Below are 20,746 nucleotides of genomic sequence, written 5' to 3' on the forward strand. Positions count from 1 at the left end.
TGAATGAGGCACTGAAGCTGACCGTCCAATGGCTCTCCTCCAACCAACTCAAACTCAATGCTAAGAAAACTGAGTTCTCGCTTCTCGCTTTGCCCAATGGATTCTGCTTCTCAGTGGTGTCACCGCCGGACATGCAGGAAAGAAATATATAATGGCCGTCAGGACTCACTTCTATCCATATTATGCCCGAGGGGAACCAGGGAAAGGTGGGAGCACCGCTGATAGCGTGTATGTACACTTCAAACTATGTACACAAAGTGGTCGGTATGTGGTTTGTGAGGAGAGCGTGATAGGGGTGAGAGGGGAAAGGAGGAAGGAAAGGCTATGTACAAGGGGAGGGAAACTACAGGTAGTAGCAGGTCGGACGAGTTACTGTAGAGACGAGTCTCCCCGCCTCCCAACCCAGCCCGACACCCGCTGCCGTACCTGTTTAAGCCACACTCTTCCGAGAGTGTGGCTTGGCAACTCGTGGGGATGATGGCCTCCTGGCGCTCCAACTCCCTCAGATGGTTCTTCTCTCGCCTTCCTGCTCCGGTATTCCTCTTCTTCTCCGCACTTCACTCGATCTCCACAACACACCGCAAACTCCTCCTGGGTGATGTCACACGCCGTTCTCTGGACTTCCTCCCTTTTGGCCAATCCAGTCGAACGAGCGTCATCTGGTGGTCTGGTCTCTTCTCCCATGTACGCCCAATTAAAGGAGCCGTCTTGTATTTCTTTGTCTTGTGTAGTCCACGGTGGCTGCGTGTCCGTACTCCACTCGTTCTGGTTTGGGTGGAGAGAGGGAGGGGTAGTAGAGTCAGCAACCCACCATTCTACTTATGGGGAAATCTCTCCTACTCGCCTAGTCTCCCTGTTACACGATTAAAGATGTTAAACTCACAATTTGTCAAATGGGAAAACTCCCAGGAGCGATGGTATCTCAGTCAAATTTTATAAGGAGTTTTGTGATATTATGCCTCATAAATTATTACTCTTCTGTAATGAAGCCATTGCTAAGGGTTAGCTCCCCCTTGATGCTAGAAGCTGTGATTACTGTTCTCCTAAAGCCTAGCCGTGACCCCTAAAAGTGTCCCACGTATCAGCCACTTTAATTTTTACATGGTAAGAACAAAATCCTTGCATCTGATGCAGAGACAAGTCCTCAAGGAACAGGCCGAGTACATACCCTAAAGCGCAACAGCGTTTAATCTACATAAGTTGAGTTGGGTCGACACAACTTTGCTGGCAGAAGCAGTTTTACTTGACACTGAAAAAGTGTTTGATGCATTGTGAATGGGGTTTTGTTACAAGGTGAGACACTACTAATATAACTTAAATTGTTATTATGATAATGACCTGTGGTTGAGCAATTAAATAGGCTGGTGTCATGACAGTGTTTTGCTGTACTATTGAAATGTATTTTTTTTGGTTAAAAAGGAAGCATACTGCTGAAATTCCTGAGACTGGAGGAAGGGGAACCAGACACCCGAAGAGGGAAAAGAGGATACTCACTGTCCTTTTGAAATTCAATTAGATCCTTTGATGCAGAAGGGCTTTCCTGTTTGTCTTCTTGGAGACTAATATTTGGTGGGTGGTATGAGTTGAGTGTGAGTTGTCTTTAAGGTGGAGCTTGGTAGACATTGTGGGAAGGACACCTGAAAGGAGAACTGTCCCTAAATGGTCCTGAAATTGCAGACTGGGAATACGCATCTCCTCCTGTATAGGTGAGGAAGCCGTTGATCCACTTGTGTTTAAAGTTTCCAAATTCTCTCTGACAGAGAAGAAGGTTCTCCAAAGATGACTCGTCAGACTACCGATCAAATAGAGCTGGCCAGCTTCCCAGATATGAGCGGACATCATCTGGAGGAAGACCAGCCTGTCTGGCCCTGACTCTTGAATGATAGGGAAAGGAAGGAGGCAACTCTGCAAGAGGATCCAACTGCCTGCTTGGACAGAAGCAGATGACCCTGGTCCTGGGGTCCATCCACTAGAGATTAATGTGACTGGTGCACTCATTGCTTACAGACAATCATTGAACACCAAGGAAGAACTGCAGTATTACTTCAGTGTAATGCTTAAGGTCCGGTAGCCAGGAAGACTTTCAGGTGCACACTTCAGGCTATATCAGTACAAGTTTCATTAATGAAATACAGTGGTGCTTCAAGAGTGGATGAGCAGCTACCCAACTCTCCACAAAGACTAAGGTTCCAAATTAAACTGATGCTGTCAAGCACACAGCATGCATAGTTGTCCATGGACAAATGTGATTTTATTACTCCCGATTTTTCTTTCTTCAGTTGTTTAGCACTAGCTATTCATTTGTTTCACTCTAGCCATTTAGTTGTTTCACTCTAGCCAACATGTGTTTTGTCAACAGACTTCATCAGGCCTAGAAAACATAAAGTACAACAGAATTACTCTCTTTCTGGACCACCAGAGCCCTTTAAACCTCACGATTTATACCAAAATTACATATGGGATGTAATTGTGTTTGAGACATATCACCCAGTAATACAATTTCACCATGACCGTGACTAACAATTCTTCACCCTTGTGCCCATATTTAAACTGGTCTGGACTGTTCCCATGAGGCACAGGGTCAAGACTGATTGCATATGGCTGGGTCCAAACTGGGGTGGCGTAGTGGGCAAAAGAATGATCGATTTAACCCAGATCTTTTGACTGGGGAGAATGTTTGCATTGTCAGCATTCTGTCCATCATTTGTTTGCTGTAACATATTTAAACTGTGGCATCCATGCCCTATAGAGGTACATGATCCTAAGTGAGACGTAACAACCAATACACCCTATAGAAACTCAATCTAGCACCATGTGTAAAAGCGCCCATATGCCATCAGCCCAGATTTGGCCTGTTGTACAACATATTATGATATCAAAGCACTTAATATGTGAAAAGCTCACCTATTTTGTTCCGAGCAAAAATAATCCAAACTTTCTTACTGTCCGTAACACTGGAGTATTAGGAAATATCATTAAATCAAGGTTCCTAGGAAAATCACATGTCCCTTCGAATCCGCCACCACGTACACCTCTACCCAGTAATAGTTTCCATCTATAAATAACTTAAATTAATTTCAGAACTTGTTTTCTTAATATCTTAATAAACGAGTGAGCTCGAAATCAGCTGCACTGAAAATCAGACCTGAAATGTACAATGAACGCTAAGAAGCTAATTCTTCTACAATCATGCCGGGAGGACCTGCTGGGGATCCGCAAGTTTCCTCTGTCGCATCACTAAGACGATATGGTGTCGAGCTTGCAGGGCATGGATAATGTCACGGAGGAGGCCCAAGAAAGGGAACAATATCAGTAAGTCAGCGCTTAGCACTCTGAAGTACACGCACACACCGCTGGCCTAACTCACAAAACATATGATTCCACACTACGGAGCTGCTGTCATTCTTGTCTAACAAGCCCGCCCCTTTCTAGCACATGCGGCAACGGGTCTCGGCGACTACCCTATCCTTCTCTTGGTTACTTTGCCCTTATTCTGTTGTACCCCACGCCCACAGTTTGATTAAGTAACGCACCATGTCTAATATGGCTAAGATATATTATACCACAATGCCTAACATGGTACTGCCTCAGTCATTGCAAGGACAATCTTCCAGGAACTATTACCAGTGATTCGTTCACTAGTTAACCTGTTAATATGATGGTTTGTATGTTGAATTGCATAACGTTGTCGTTGCCACACATGGTGCCGATGCACTGTTCATGTTGTATGAAAATATGAAAATGCCAAAAAAAGAAGCTAATTCTTCTACATAATAAAGCACAATTAAAACCAAGCATTACTGTATAACTCAATTCTCTACTCAGTCCAAATATCTGTTACAGAGATCTGACACTTATGTGGAGCTGCGTATGTGGCACGAAATGCAGGTGCCCTATTGGGTGTGTTATAAATACCTAATCTTCATGTGTAGACTGGACCTAGTGACCCATCCACAATAGTCCAATTGTGTGCGCCATCTTTCAGCGTCCTGTGCCGCCCTATCAACTCTATTCCACTGCCCATACTAAATTCTACCTTTGTTATGTACCCCCATTATAGAACTAGGTAGTTGCACGACCTTTTACTTACGTTTGTCCTACCATGCTCTACATAACGGTTCTGACGCTGACCTTTTAGCTAGTTAGGTGCAAAATAAATGTTGTGTGGTTTTCTCTGAAAAACTAGCCTCATTCATTATGCATGAAGATTCTTAGCATCACAGCAGGATTACCATCTTCTGCATATTAACTGTATAAGGGTCACCGCCATATCCATCCTTGGCTGGCATGCCCAAAGTACCATGACGCACCCCTGAGGGTACTTTTTGTGTATATAAGTGCTACATCTTCGCTGGGCAAACCAGAGGATAAAAACATCCATACTGACACGAGATGCGGAAGTCCCTGCCACAGACAATCCAGCATGCAGTGGTCTGATATCCCTCGCAGGGCGTCCATCTCGAGACCAAGACAGGGTCCTTCGTTCTCTCACATCAGGTAATGAGGTTGGCTCTTTCCTTGAGGGAGTCTTGGCTATACGCCTACACATGGCTAGGTACACTTAGATACATCTAGTTAGGGTTTTGCATTGTAGGAGTACTCATGATTACAGCCATGTATCTATATGCCTACATACATTCATTGTTTTATTTACTCTGTTGGTGCTTATAACTGTATATATCGGTTTCTGTTTAACGGTTGTTGCAGCACACAAATTTTATACTACAATGATGCTGGCTCAATAAATACTTATTGAAAACTTCACCACTGTTTAATCTGAGTATCTCTCTGAGACAAAGTGAGCACAAATAACTGAGCGAAAAGTACTGTACTGTTTCCATGATTCTTAAGAGATCAGGGTTGTCATGTTCAATAGTTGCCAAAAACTATTCACTCCTTGGGTAAGGTTAGGGGGCTCATAGTTGCACTGTGAGCTAGCTGGTCTCCGGGCTAAAATATCCCTTAGGGGTGTCTAGAATCAGTCTGGACACCGATCCCTTAGTTAATGCTGTCTGAACGCGCAGATCCTATATAGATTTGTAGGAACTACACAACACTTTCAAGATCCAGACTCCCCCATTGATAAGATGACAGTTAAAGGTCAAAATGCAATTCTTATTACTACTCCTTCCAAGGGGAAGTTGATCAAAGCTCACTTCAATAGTGTCCTATACACAAAAACAACCTGGCTCCATCTTTATAAATTCAAAGTACACTTAGAACCTACTGTTGAGGTAGTACAAAGTTATACCTTCTCCGTAAGCAGCAATTGTACAGGGGTTAACCTGTCCACCTATCCACATCATACAAACGATAAGTGTTAGTTAAATCCTCACTTCTTAGTACGATTAGACGGTTCCTACATTATAGGTTCCTCAACTAGTAAAAGGGGCTCAAATTCTACAATGAACAAACTCAAGGTTAAAGTGATTACATTTAATATAGTGTGGTCTCCAGTAATGGACTCCTACCCCCCCTCCCTCCAGTCTGTGTGCATTTCTTCAAAAACATGTAATAGTGAATATGGAGTGGATGCATGTGTATGGCTAATGGCATTTTCAGTTAGTGCATCCGGAAAAAATCACACACCACCACCATCACAAAAAATATATAGACACCTAAACGAGCCAGACCAATTGGCTTTGCCCAGAAGTGGGTTAGGCATTGAAAGATTGAGCCAAACTTGAGCCTGGCGCCTGACTCTGGCTCAGCTTGAGGTCTTTTCGAACTTCTAACCTTCAATGGAGACCATGAGACATGGAGAACCAGGTTTGAATTCAGCCTTGGCTCAGCATCCTGTGGATTCCGGCAAATCCGTGTGTTGAAAAAAATGTGTAAAGTAGTCTGTGGTGAAACAAGCTCTTAGGTCCTTGGGCAAGCTTTGTGCTATGTAAAACTGCCCCAGAAAAAATGGATTTGTCTCATCACCCACTCCAATCTCATCCTAGAAGAATTAAGGACAAAACATTAACGTTTGATATGAGAAAGAAATACTCATCTAGTAGCTGAATTGCACAATGTGACAATGGAAAATGTGGGATCGATCTTGACTTTATATCTTGACAAAATTGTATGATCCTAGGCAAATACTTTATTTCACCCAGACTCATTTTGTTTATTATCAGTTGTAAGAGCACCATCAAATACATTAGTTCAGTGTGTGCGCCGTACTAAAACCTTTATTTAATAGCTTATAATTTTGTTCCTCCTATAATAAGATTCTAAACAACATGTATGGCACACATCAGGGGAGACAGTGGTACATGTGTGTAGAGCCACTATTTTCACTGGGTGGACACCGTCTAAGAAGTTGGGCCCTAGTGCAATAGGCTGTACTTGTCCTGGTGTAAATGTCCAATACGGGGACACAGCACCTGCACATTATCTGCTTTCTTTTAGAGCAGCAACGTGTTGGCTGTGTGGGGCTTTTGAGTTTTAGATTCCAACTGGGCAGCTGGCTGGGCGTAAAACAATGGTCAAAGTTAAGTTGCCATCAGCCTCTTTTAGTTTGTATGATACTGCCTAGAAGCGATCTGAGTCTCACACATAGATGCCAGTGCAATGGGAGGGAAACAAAGGAGCTCAGCTTAGTATCACTTCTTCATTCACAAGTCCTTAGGATAAACTATGATTTGGAGGCAAGCGTTTGACTTAGATCAGTGCCTGCAGATAAGAGATATGTATGCAATGTAAGGAGTATCAACAAGATGGCAGCGGGTAAGGAGCTCAACGAGCACCAGGACGACCCCCTCCGGCATCGAGGACCGAGACGCGGGAGCAGTCCCGATCTACGCCTATGATCCCCGAGCTGCAGCCTTCCTCGGAGCGGTCTCACCCGGCGCCCAAGACCTTCACGCTCATGGGGGGGACGAAGAATCCCTGAAGAGCCACATTGTGCTGAGGTGAGCCCCCTCCCATCGCCTGACCCCGCGCTTATCTCTGCCCCTGCAATTTGAGCCCTCTAGTGGAGATTCTACTACTGTGGTCGCGCTTGCATGCTGAGGCCAGCACACAGATGGACTGATACAGAGGAGCATATAGCATTGGGTAGATTCGGCTATACGCTCTGCTGTCTAGCAACTGCGCACTTATTTGGTCCTCACTCTTCAACTGTGTCCGGCGACCGCGCTTTCATGCGGAGGGGCATTTGGAGAAGCACAGAGATGGACCAAGGAAGAGGCACACACCAGTGATTTAGATGGTCACACCTCGATGAACAGCACATGCCTCACCATCTTGAACAGCACATGGCCCACCATCTTGTGCCTAAACTATGCTTCAAATTGAGTAATTAGCTATATGGGAAACATAAAGATAGGACTACTCACTAGATAAAGAAGCAGCCATCTTGGAACGATTAATATATTATGCAACCTCCACAAAGCGTGCCCTTTGTCCTCATGACCTAACACTCTAACCCACATATTGACTGATATTATTTATCTCTACCTCAACCCCATTTTGGCCACACATATTGGAACTGCAGACGCAGCCGGCTCTCGGGGCACTAGCAGTTGTAACAGAAAGAGGACTGCACAAACACTCCAAACTAGGGCGGCCATCTTGAAGTGGCACTGACCAACTGTATTAATCTACAAAAAACCTGTTTAATCTCACAAAGAAAGCTGTTTCTTAAGGATTCTCCCACAACCTGGCCAATCCGTTATCTCCTATAAACTTCCACCATCCTAATGACTAGGGTCCTAATAACTGCTGCTTAATGATCCAGATCTCCCCAAGTGTGCCCAACCCTAGCCAATATGGTTGGTACTGGTCTGACTGCCTCTGGGTCAAACTCTTACTCCCTGGTCTACCCCCTAAACTCTCAAAAAACGCTACAAAGCCTTCAAACACCTCACCATGAAAAATCATCCCGAGTCACTGATCTCTGACCTTCACTTCTGTGCGGACAAAGGCACTGTCATCAACGACCTCGTTTTCTATTCCAGAAGAATCCCCCTCTGGCGCAATACCTTTTTGCTACTCCTCAATGTACGCTCATCCAGGAACATAACCTACGGCACTAAGCTCACAATAGTGCCCTCAGCAACCCTGCGAGCTGACCTCACCATCACCCTCTACAAAAACGGCATTGTATTAATCCAATCTTCAACAAAAAAAATGTGCAGATCTCTTTACCATTCTCCGAAACCACGTGCATGACACTGGTAAGACGACCAACACCCGGCCTGACTTTAATCCGACCCCCCTGCCCAACATGACTAACTTCCCCCAAGCCACTTCTCCTAGAGTCTCCAACACAGTTCCTCCCAACCCCCCAGCTCATCTACTGGCCTGGTCGCGGGGAAGACAACCAACACCCGTCCTGACGTTCCTCCGACCCTCTTGCCCAACATGACTAACTTCCCACAAGTCACCCCTCTAAGAGCCTCCAACCCAGTCCCTCCTACCCCCCCTGGCTCATCCACCAGCCTTGCTAACACTTCCACCACAAGACCATGGGTCTCCTCCCCTCTATCTACCCCCACTGTTTCCAACACAGTACACCCTAATCCCCTGAGTCCTCCTACCAGTTTCCCCAACGCAATTGACCCAAGACCCTTGATCCCCTCCCTTCATGCTCCTCACTCGGACTCCATGGTTTCCAACACAGCACTCCCTAACCCCTTCAGCCCTCCTACTACCCCCCCAGAACGAAATTGACCCGGGACCCGTGGTCTCTTCCCTTCATGCCCCCCACTCGGACTCTAAGACCAGTACGTCTTCAATGACTTTTGCTGATGCTAGTCAAGCTAGTCCCACTAACACTCAATCTATCCCTTCTATGACCCCTAATACAACCCATCCTAACCCTCTTACCCCCCCACAGATATCCACACTCTGCACTCCAGAGCCACCAAAATAATTCAGAGCATCCACTCCTCCATCCTGGATCAAACAAACCTCCTTCACCTCGCCAAACTCTCCTTCGTTAGCCTCATGCCTCAGCTGATTTCCTCTTCCCCTCCCATCCCAGATCTGCCCAAATGCCCACTACCGACATCCTTGAGGCTTTTTCGCCCTCGTAAGCACCCTAGCTGCCTATCGGAGGAGGAAACCCTTGACCTCGCCCTCTCCGACAACCTTTCCCTCGTCACAACAAATCCGCTGGACCTCACTGAAAAGGAAATCCATGACATTCTCCAGGACCATAATGCAGCCCATATCACTCATTGTCTATCAGAGGTGAGTGCTGCACACCCCATCTGCATGGTTGCTATCAACCCCTGCAGATCAGCCTCCCTCTGTAACAGAAGGGTGATCAGAAGTAATCTAGCGCTTGTACACCTGTCTGCCCCGACTCCCGACACAACCACCCTCTCCTCTCTGACTGGTCTCTTAATTAGCAGTAAAGCATGCCGCCGATGTTGCTGCTCTCATTCTGAATAATAACACCGACTTAGCTATTTTAACAGAATCATGGCTTAATGATTTCTCATCCCCATGCCTTGACCTCTTAGTCCCCCCTAACTTTAACATTACTAGGCTAGACAGACCACACAACAAGAAAGGTGGCGGCATCGCCTGCATCCATCGCTCTAACCTCCATGTCACAGAGCTTCTGGCGGATACTACCGATTGCTGCGAATATCTAGCCCTCTCAATCTGCAGTAACACCACTCTACTATGCAACCTGCACATCTTTTACCACCCCCCAGGCATGAACGACCCTTTCACTGAGTACCTCATGAAAATCATCACAGCTAAGAGCTCCCCCAACACCAAAGACCTTTTCCTCGGAGATTTATTCCTGCACTGGAACAATCTTAAGGATCCTCATGTCAATGCCATTAAAGACCTCCTGGCCAGTCAAGCCCTGACCCAAGCTTGCTCACTCCCAACCCATTCGAAAGGGGCCACTCTTGACTGGATCATCTCTAAGGAGGCAACCGTCAAGCTTATCTCTATAGACCCCTGTGACTGGTCTGACCACCACGCCATCGCCTTCCTTCTACCTGGCACGCGCAAGACAAGGACACCACAACCAGTGCTTCCTAAACGTTGGGTCAGAGACACCAAAAACCTGGACCACAATGAACTTGAGATCCGCTGCAAATCCGACCTCCCACATATCACATCGGTCAGTTATCTCAATGATCACTACTCTGCAACGATGTCGAACATTCTGGATGACCTAGCCCTTCTTCAACTAAAAAGAACTCAAGTCAAAGATAGAAACCCATGTTTCACTGGTTCCCTCAACGACGAGAGGAGATCCCTCCGACAAGCTGAAAGAATCTGGAGACAGCACTCCTCGGTCGATCACCTAAAACTTTTCCGCCAGGCCAGAAATACATACAACAAGAACATCCTCAACTCAAAAAAAGAGTTCTTCAGAGCGGAACTAGGAAATGCCCAGAACAGACCACGCAAACTCTTTGAGCTGGTCAAACACCAATCGAACAAATTGTCCAAAACAGTGAAAGAAAACCCCAAGTCTCTCATCTCATCCGAGGAATTCTCCTTGTTTTTCGCAAACAAAATCAAAACCTTAGGTAACGAACTTAGTGCTGCCTCACTCCCTCTACCGAACCATGACTTTCTGCCTCCTCCCCCCCTGCCTCCACAGTCCGCACCTAAGAATCTAGCACACTGGACCGATTTCTCACTTTACGATGAAGACTCTGTCGCCAAAATCCTTTCCACCTTAAACCCGAACAACCATTTCAACGACCCACTCCCCTCAAACTGCCTTGCGACCGCTGCCCAATCCATTATTCCCAGCTGGACTGCGATAATCAACGTCTCCCTCCGGCAGGGATCAATCCCGGACTCTCTGAAAGTGGGCCAAGTCCTCCCCATTCTGAAAAAGCCGTCGCTGGACCCAGCTTCCCCTGACAATTTTAAACCGATTTCCAACATCCCTCTCTTGGCTAAAGTGCTGGAGAAGTGCGTGCAACTACAGCTAAGTCACCACATCAACAACTTCCATCTACTCGATGACTGCCAATCTGGCTTCCGACCTGGACACAGCACTGAAACCACCATGCTCCATATTGTTGATGATTCTCTACAAGCCCTTGACCAAGACAAAACCTGTCTCCTAATCCTCCAAATCTATCCTCGGCCTTCGACACGGTCAACCACGAGATGATACTTGAACGCCTCAAACTTAGGATGGGATTAGATGGCACAGTCCTCGACTGGTTTAGTCCCACCTCCAAAACCGATCTCAGAGATTCCTAATCAATGGCAACCTGTCCGTTCCCTCCTTGGTCACGGTGGGAGTCCCTCAAGGATCAACGTTGTCCCCCACCCTCTTCAACCTCTACTTAGAACCCCTTGCCGAAGTCCTTCGCACTGAATGAACGAATGAATGAATGGGTGATTTATAATGCGCAAAACTTAACCCCAAGGGGCATCAAGGCGCAGATAACAGACAAATAGACAGAACAAAGCAGAAAGAGGATATGGTCACGGTTAGTAGGCTTGGGAAAAGAGCCATGTCTTTAAGAGCTTACGAAAGTTCGGCAATGAGAGTTGACCGGACAATTCAGGCGGGAGCGAATTCCATAGTCTGGGGGCTGAGAGGGAGAACGCTCTTCCTCCCCATCTTGCCTTGTTAAATCTAGGGATGTTGAGCAGGTTTCTGGAGGAGGAGCGAAGGGATCTGCTGGGGATATAGGGGCTAACTAAAGATTTAGGGCCAGATGTAGGAGCCATTTACCGACCGGTAACGGCCGATTTCAGCCGTTACCGACCGGTAAATGGGTTTTTGGTATGTAGGGGCACATTTTTACAGAATCAGTAAATTTACCGATTCGGTAAATTTACAGATTCTGTAAAATACCGATTCGGTAAATCTCAGATGTAGGTAGGGCTCTTCAGAGTCCCAATGGCCCTACAAATTCGGTATTTTACCACCCAATCCAATTGGGTGTTAAAATACCGAATTCAGGTGTGCATGCACATGTGTGCATGCACACCTATGCCATGTGACAGACAGACATGCCCTTAGGGCATGTCTGTGTGCCACATGGCGCACATGTCAATTTCTGGGGTGCCAGAGGGTGTCAAAGTGACACCCCCTGCACCCTTGCAGAATTCGGTATTTACCGATTCGGTAATTACCGAATCGGTATTTCCCATTGATTCCTATGGGCTGTGAAGCCCATAGGAATCAATAGGAAATACCGATTCGGTAAATACCGAATATTACCGATTCGGTAATTCCACATCTGGAATTACCTACATCTCCCCCCTCTATTTTACCACTTCTTAAATACCGAATCAGTAAAATTCGGTATTTAAGAAGTGGTAAAATAGAATTACCTACATCTAGCCCCTAATCCCTTCAGAACCTGACCCAAATACCGCCATGTGGGCCAGACATAGACGTTTAAAGGAAATCCTGGCTTGTATAGGTAGCCAGTGGAGATCTTTTCTAGCCCTAGTGGCTGATGAAAGCCTAGGCAGGTCAAGGACCAGCCTGGCGGCGGCATTCTGGGCGACCAGGAGACGCTGAATCGATTTTTTATTAATGCCACCATAGAGCGCATTACAATAGTCACTGCAAATATCTCCTACCATATGTACGCCGACGACACTCCGATCTACATACAAAATCTCATCTCTTGAGGAGATCCTGACCTTGAATGAGGCACTGAAGCTGACCGTCCAATGGCTCTCCTCCAACCAATTCAAACTCAATGCTAAGAAAACTGAGTTCTCGCTTCTTGCTTTGCCCAATGGATTCTGCTTTTCAGTGGCGTCACCCCCGGACATGCAGGAAATAAATATATAATGGCCGTCAGGACTCACTTCTATCTATATTATGCCTGAGGGGAACCAGGGCATAATAGCCTGATAGCGTGTATGTACACTTCAAACTATATACACAAAGTGGTAGGTGTGCGGTTTGTGAGGAGAGCGTGATAGGGGTGAGAGGGGAAAGGAGGTAGGAAAGGCTATGTACAAGGGGAGGGAAACTACAGGTAGTAGCAGGTCGGACGAGTTACTGTAGAGACGAGTCTCCCCGCCTCCCATCCCAGCCCGACACCCGCTGCCGTACCTGTTTAAGCCACACTCTTCTGAGAGTGTGGCTTGGCGACTCGTGGGGACGATGGCCTCCTGGCGCTCCAACTCCCTCAGATGGTTCTTCTCTCGCCTTCCTGCTCCGGTATTCCTCTTCTTCTCCGCACTTCACTCGATCTCCACAACACACCGCAAACTCCTCCTGGGTGATGTCACACGCCGTTCTCTGGACTTCCTCCCTTTTGGCCAATCCAGTCGAACGAGCGGCATCTGGGGGAGTGGCCTCTTCTCCCATGTACGCCTAATTAAAGGAGCCGTCTTGTATTTCTTTGTCTTGTGTAGTCCACGGTGGCTGCGTGTCCGTACTCCACTCGTTCTGGTTTGGGTGGAGAGAGGGAGGGGTAGTAGAGTCAGCAACCCACCATTCTACTTATGGGGAAATCTCTCCTACCCGCCTAGTCTCCCTGTTACACGATTAAAGATGTTAAACTCACAATTTGTCAAATGGGAAAACTCCCAGGAGCGATGGTATCTCAGTCAAATTTTATAAGGAGTTTTGTGATATTATGCCTCATAAATTATTACTCTTCTGTAATGAAGCCATTGCTAAGGGTTAGCTCCCCCTTGATGCTAGAAGCTGTGATTACTGTTCTCCTAAAGCCTAGCCGTGACCCCTATCAGTGTCCCACGTATCAGCCACTTTAATTTTTACATGGTAAGAACAAAATCCTTGCATCTGATGCAGAGACAAGTCCTCAAGGAACAGGCCGAGTACATACCCTAAAGAGCAACAGCGTTTAATCTACATAAGTTTAGTTGGGTCGACACAACTTTGCTGGCAGAAGCAGTTTTACTTGACACTGAAAAAGTGTTTGATGCATTGTGAATGGGGTTTTGTTACAAGGTGAGACACTACTAATATAACTTAAATTGTGATTATGATAATGACCTGTGGTGAGCAATTACATAGGCTGGTGTCATGACAGTGTTTTGCTGTACTATTGAAATGTATTTTTTCGGTTAAAAAAGGAAGCATACTGCTGAAATTCCTGAGACTGGAGGAAGGGGAACCAGACACCGAAGAGGGAAAAGAGGATACTCACTGTCCTTTTGAAATTCAATTAGATCCTTTGATGCAGAAGGGCTTTCCTGTTTGTCTTCTTGGAGACTATTATTTGGTGGGTGGTATGAGTTGAGTGTGAGTTGACTTTAAGGTGGAGCTTGGTAGACATTGTGGGAAGGACACCTGAAAGGAGAACTGTCCCTAAATGGTCCTGAAATTCCAGACTGGGAATACACATCTCCTCCTGTATAGGTGAGGAAGCCGTTGATCCACTTGTGTTTAAAGTTTCCAAATTCTCTCTGACAGAGAAGAAGGTTCTCCAAAGATTACTCGTCGGACTACCGATCAAATAGAGCTGGCCAGCTTCCCAGATATGAACGGACATCATCTGGAGGAAGACCAGCCTGTCTGGCCCTGACTCTTGAATGATAGGGAAAGGAAGGATGCAACTCTGCAAGAGGATCCAACTGCCTGCTTGGACAGAAGCAGATGACCCTAGTCCTGGGGTCCATCCACTAGAGATTAATGTGACTGGTGCACTCATTGCTTACAGACAATCATTGAACACCAAGGAAGAACTGCAGTATTACTTCAGTGTAATGCTTAAGGTCCGGTAGCCAGGAAGACTTTCAGGTGCACACTTCAGGCTATATCAGTACAAGTTTCATTAATGAAATACAGTGGTGCTTCAAGAGTGGATGAGCAGCTACCCAACTCTCCACAAAGACTAAGGTTCCAAATTAAACTGATGCTGTCAAGCACACAGCATGCATAGTTGTCCATGGACAAATGTGATTTTATTACTCCCGATTTTTCTTTCTTCAGTTGTTTAGCACTAGCTATTCATTTGTTTCACTCTAGCCATTTAGTTGTTTCACTCTAGCCAACATGTGTTTTGTCAACAGACTTCACCAGGCCTAGAAAACATAAAGTACAACAGAATTACTCTCTTTCTGGACCACCAGAGCCCTTTAAACCTCACGATTTATACCAAAATTACATATGGGATGTAATTGTGTTTGAGACATATCACCCAGTAATACAATTTCACCATGACCGTGACTAACAATTCTTCACCCTTGTGCCCATATTTAAACTGGTCTGGACTGTTCCCATGAGGCACAGGGTCAAGACTGATTGCATATGGCTGGGTCCAAACTGGGGTGGCGTAGTGGGCAAAAGAATGATGGATTTAACCCAGATCTTTTGACTGGGGAGAATGTTTGCATTGTCAGCATTCTGTCCATCATTTGTTTGCTGTAACATATTTAAACTGTGGCATCTATGCCCTATATAGGTACATGATCCTAAGTGAGACGTAACAACCAATACACCCTATAGAAACTCAATCTAGCACCATGTGTAAAAGCACCCATATGCCATCAGCCCAGATTTGGCTTGTTGTACAACATATTATGATATCAAAGCACTTAATATGTGAAAAGCTCACCTATTTTGTTCCAAGCAAAAATATTTCAAATTTTCTTACTGTCCGTAACACTGAAGTATTAGGAAATATCATTAAATCAAGGTTCCTAGGAAAATCACATGTCCCTTCGATTCCGCCACCACGTACACCTCTACCCAGTAATAGTTTCCATCTATAAATAACTTAAATTAATTTCAGAACTTGTTTTCTTAATATCTTAATAAAGGAGTGAGAGCTTTCTCGGTCTTCCACCAACAGTGCGCCTTTCGTGACTGCGCAATCCCTGCTGGCCAGTTTTCGTCTGCCTTTTCTCTTCACACACTGCAGCTATGCAGGCCCCGAGGAGCATGCTCGGTCGAGGTTCTAGCCGCGGTGGTTTCAAAGGCTCCCGCGGAGGTCGTTCTGAGCCGCCTTCCGCCCCTCCAACCCAAGAGCCCGAAAGCAAGTACCTGCCTCAGCTCCTGGCAGAAAAGGACAGTCTGGATCCGAGCTTTACACACGCTATGAAACTCCTGAGCACTGAAATTGAAAAGGTCCAAAAGGGAGATAAAAAGGACGACGATGAGGCAGACACATACCTTGATTTGTTTTCCCACAAGAATATGAAGCTGAAGGAGCGCATTCTTATTCCAGTTAAACAGTATCCAAAGTTTAATTTTGTTGGGAAGATCCTGGGGCCACAGGGCAATACTATTAAGAGACTACAAGAAGAGACGGGAGCCAAAATTTCCGTACTGGGGAAGGGTTCTATGAGGGACAAAGGAAAGGAGGAGGATTTGCGAAAAGGCGGCGATCCAAAATATGCCCATCTGAACATGGATCTGCACGTGTTCATCGAGGTCTTCGGACCCCCGTGTGAGGCGTACACGCGCATGTCGCACGCAATGGAAGAGGTTAAGAAGTTCCTAGTGCCGGACGGGATGGTCCAGTGGAGAGGGTTGTCACGGAGCTCCCATGATATGATGGATGACATCTGCCAGGACCAGTTTTTGGAGCTGTCTTACCTGAATGGAGCCCCACCAGAGGCTTCGCGTGGTCGTGGTGGTCCACCTACCCGTGGAAGAGGAGCCCTCCCTCCCCCACCGCCTGCACCTGTTGCGAGGGGGCGCGGTGTTCCACCACCGCGTGGTGCTATGGGACCCCGCGGGGCGCCACCAGGTAGAGGAGGTCCACTCCCAAGAGGTGGTAGTGCTGGTCGGGGTGTCCCCCCTTCACCTTCTGGCAGAGGCATGCCTTCAACCCGTTCCAGACCACCAGGAATCCAGAGGATACCGCTCCCACCACCGCCAGCCGCAGAACCCTACAACGATTATGGCTATGAGGATACCTATGCTGAGCAGAGTTACCAGGGGTACGAAGGCTACTACAGCCAGGGTCAAGGAGATACAGCAGAATACTATGACTACGCTCACGGTGAGACACCAGAATCCTACGACAGCTACGGTAGGCCGGAAGGGCAAGATGACTGGAACAGCTCGCGTGCATTGAAGGCTCCGCCAGCCCGGCCTGTGAAAGGCTCATACAGGGATCACCCCTACGGACGCTATTAAACAGTTATTACGACGACATTGTGCACGTTCCCAGATACTGGTTTCCAGACTCATCCTGTTGCTTTTCAGGCAGACAAGTAATTGTCTAACTATTCTTTCGTGCTCTCCTTCATACCAGCTTCTGTACCAAGGAGTATTTTAATGGCGTTAAAATAGTTGTACAAACATCTAATTTTATGTGTAGTGTAGCCGAGACGTTCTTTCTAAACGGTGTTCTGCAGTTCTTTTCAAAAGTTCATTTCAAACTAATTATGGCTTGGTTGTGAAGTCAGTTGGTTCAAGAAACCAAAGTATTTATTTTTTTACTTTTGTTACAAATCTTAAAAGTTGTAGCTACAGAACCCCAAATATAGGTTACATTTAAAACTATTTTTCCTTTTTAGTTTTCCGTTCGGCATTAAAAGCAATGCGTAAATTGTTTAAATAAATCTTAGCTGATTGGCAGTCAAAAAGCAGATTGGCAAATAAATCGTGTTACACTTTTTAATACAAAAAATATAATGGAGGGAAATATTGGGTAATAAAATTGGGACGCTGCCCCTCCACCCCTTCCCCACCAATTGCGTTCGTAACAAAGTAACTGCATTATTGGTGGGGTAGGTTGAAACGCTATAACTGATATTGTAGGCTTGGCATTTATTGGCCACCGTCTTGTGTGCCCTTGTGCCTGCATGCTATCGGAAGCTGGAGCTTTCCCGCCCCCTTATGTACTCTAGTTGTATTCTTTTATTCCCCTTACTTTTCTGGCTCGAGACTGGTAGTTCTTGATCTGATTCCCGATATGTTCAATATGATTTAAGTAGCCTTCTGTGGGAGGGGCATGAACTTGCTGAACAGGCAACCTCCCACTGGATGTGGGAGTGACTTAAGTGCATGGAAATGCAGTGGACCAATCTGGCCTTGTTCAGTAGGGACCACCACCCTTTCCTGCCGAACAGAAATGGCCCTGGGAGTGCTGCTCCACACTGGGTTCACAGGGTGACCACTCCTCTCATTCTGATATCAACACATTGGTACTTTAAACACTGCTGTTAGGGGAAGGAGCAAACCATGAAAAGCTTCCTTTTTGTACATAGTTATCAATCCTGTGGGTTTGTACACCGTCCTTTCAGTGTGCGCGTAGGATAATTACTTAACGAATGTGTGAAGACTGCCTAAATAGGTAGCTAAACTTATGTCAAAATGTCTGCCAGTTTTGTCAATAAAGTTTAGTCATTTAAAAAAAAAAAAAAATAAATAAATAAAGGAGTGAGCTCGAAATCAGCTGCACTCAAAATCAGACCTGAAATGTACAATGAACGCTAAGAAGCTAATTCTTCTACAATCATGCCGGGAGGACCTGCTGGGGATCCGCAAGTTTCCTCTGTTGCATCACTAAGAAGATATGGTGTCGAGCTTGCAGGGCATGGATATTGTCACGGAGGAGGCCCAAGAAAGGGAACAAGATCAGTAAGTCAGCGCTTAGCACTCTGAAGTACACGCACACACCGCTGGCCTAACTCACAAAACATATGATTCCACACTACGGAGCTGCTGTCATTCTTGTCTAACAAGCCCGTCCCTTTCTAGCACATGCGGCAACGGGTCTCGGCGACTACCCTATCCTTCTCTTGGTTACTTTGCCCTTATTCTGTTGTACCCCACGCCCACAGTTTGATTAAGTAACGCACCATGTCTAATATGGCTAAGATATATTATACCACAATGCCTAACATGGTACTGCCTCAGTCATTGCAAGGACAATCTTCCAGGAACTATTACCAGTGATTCGTTTACTAGTTAACCTGTTAATATGATGGTTTGTATGTTGAATTGCATAACGTTGGCCGTTGCCACACATGGTGCCGATGCACTGTTCATGTTGTATGAAAATATGAAAATGCCAAAAAAAGAAGCTAATTCTTCTACATAATAAAGCACAATTAAAACCAAGCGTTACTGTATAACTCAATTCTCTACTCAGTCCAAATATCTGTTACAGAGATCTGACACTTATGTGGAGCTGCGTATGTGGCACGAAATGCAGGTGCCCTATTGGGTGTGTTATAAATACCTAATCTTCATGTGTAGACTGGACCTAGTGACCCATCCACAATAGTCCAATTGTGTGCGCCATCTTTCAGCGTCCTGTGCCGCCCTATCAACTCTATTCCACTGCCCATACTAAATTCTACCTTTGTTATGTACCCCCATTATAGAACTAGGTAGTTGCACGACCTTTTACTTACGTTTGTCCTACCATGCTCTACATAACGGTTCTGACGCTGACCTTTTAGCTAGTTAGGTGCAAAATAAATGTTGTGTGGTTTTCTCTGAAAAACTAGCCTCATTTATTATGCATGAAGATTCTTAGCATCACAGCAGGATTACCATCTTCTGCATATTAACTGTATAAGGGTCACCGCCATATCCATCCTTGGCTGGCATGCCCAAAGTACCATGACGCACCCCCTGAGGGTACTTTTTGTGTATATAAGTGCTACATCTTCGCTGGGCAAACCAGAGGATAAAAACGTCCATACTGACACGAGATGCGGAAATCCCTGCCACAGACAATCCAGCATGCAGTGGTCTGACATCCCTCGCAGGGCGTCCATCTCGAGACCAAGACAGGGTCCTTCGTTCTCTCACATCAGGTAATGAGGTTGGCTCTTTCCTTGAGGGAGTCTTGGCTATACGCCTACACATGGCTAGGTACACTTAGGTACATCTAGTTAGGGTTTTGCATTGTAGGAGTACTCATGATTACAGCCATGTATCTACATGCCTACATACATTCATTGTTTTATTTACTCTGTTGGTGCTTATAACTGTATATATCGGTTTCTGTTTAACGGTTGTTGCAGCACACAAATTTTATACTACAATGATGCTGGCTCAATAAATACTTATTGAAAACTTCCCCACTGTTTAATCTGAGTATCTCTCTGAGACAAAGTGAGCACAAATAACTGAGCGAAAAGTACTGTACTGTTTCCATGATTCTTAAGAGATCAGGGTTGTCATGTTAAATAGTTGCCAAAAACTATTCACTCCTTGGGTAAGGTTAGGGGGCTCATAGTTGCACTGTGAGCTAGCTGGTCTCCGGGCTAAAATATCCCTATGGGGTGTCTAGAATCAGTCTGGACACCGATCCCTTAGTTAATGCTGTCTGAACACGCAGATCCTATATAGATTTGTAGGAACTACACAACACTTTCAAGATCCAGACTCCCCCATTGATAAGATGACAGTTAAAGGTCAAAATGCAATTCTTATTACTACTCCCTCCAAGGGGAAGTTGATCAAAGCTCACTTCAATAGTGTCCTATACACAAAAACAACCTGGCTCCATCTTTATAAATTCAAAGTACACTTAGAACCTACTGTTGAGGTAGTACAAGCCAAAGTTATACCTTCTCCATAAGCAGCAATTGTACAGGGGTTAACCTGTACACCTATCCACATCATACAAACGATAAGTGTTAGTTAAATCCTCACTTCTTAGTACGATTGGACGGTTCCTACATTATAGGTTCCTCAACTAGTAAAAGGGGCTCAAATTCTACAATGAACTAACTCAAGGTTAAAGTGATTACATTTAATATAGTGTGGTCTCCAGTAATGGACTCCTACCCCCCCTCCCTCCTGTCTGTGTGCATTTCTTCAAAAACATGTAATAGTGAATATGGAGTGGATGCATGTGTATGTATGGCTAATGGCATTTTCAGTTAGTGCATCCGAAAAAAA

The 20,746-nt window shown here is 45.6% G+C and overlaps 1 pseudogene across 1 annotated transcript; it reads left to right on the forward strand.

Moving 5' to 3' along the window:
* The first annotated feature begins 15,707 nt into the window (after positions 1-15,707).
* LOC144763487 (KH domain-containing, RNA-binding, signal transduction-associated protein 1 pseudogene) lies at positions 15,708-18,262 on the forward strand (annotated as a pseudogene). Its single transcript, XR_013596225.1, has one exon. The product of XR_013596225.1 is annotated as a KH domain-containing, RNA-binding, signal transduction-associated protein 1 pseudogene (transcript).
* Positions 18,263-20,746: the final 2,484 nt, after the last annotated feature.

The sequence above is a fragment of the Lissotriton helveticus genome, chromosome 6 (genome assembly GCF_964261635.1).
Source record: "Lissotriton helveticus chromosome 6, aLisHel1.1, whole genome shotgun sequence".
Classification (NCBI taxonomy): Eukaryota; Metazoa; Chordata; class Amphibia; order Caudata; family Salamandridae; genus Lissotriton; species Lissotriton helveticus.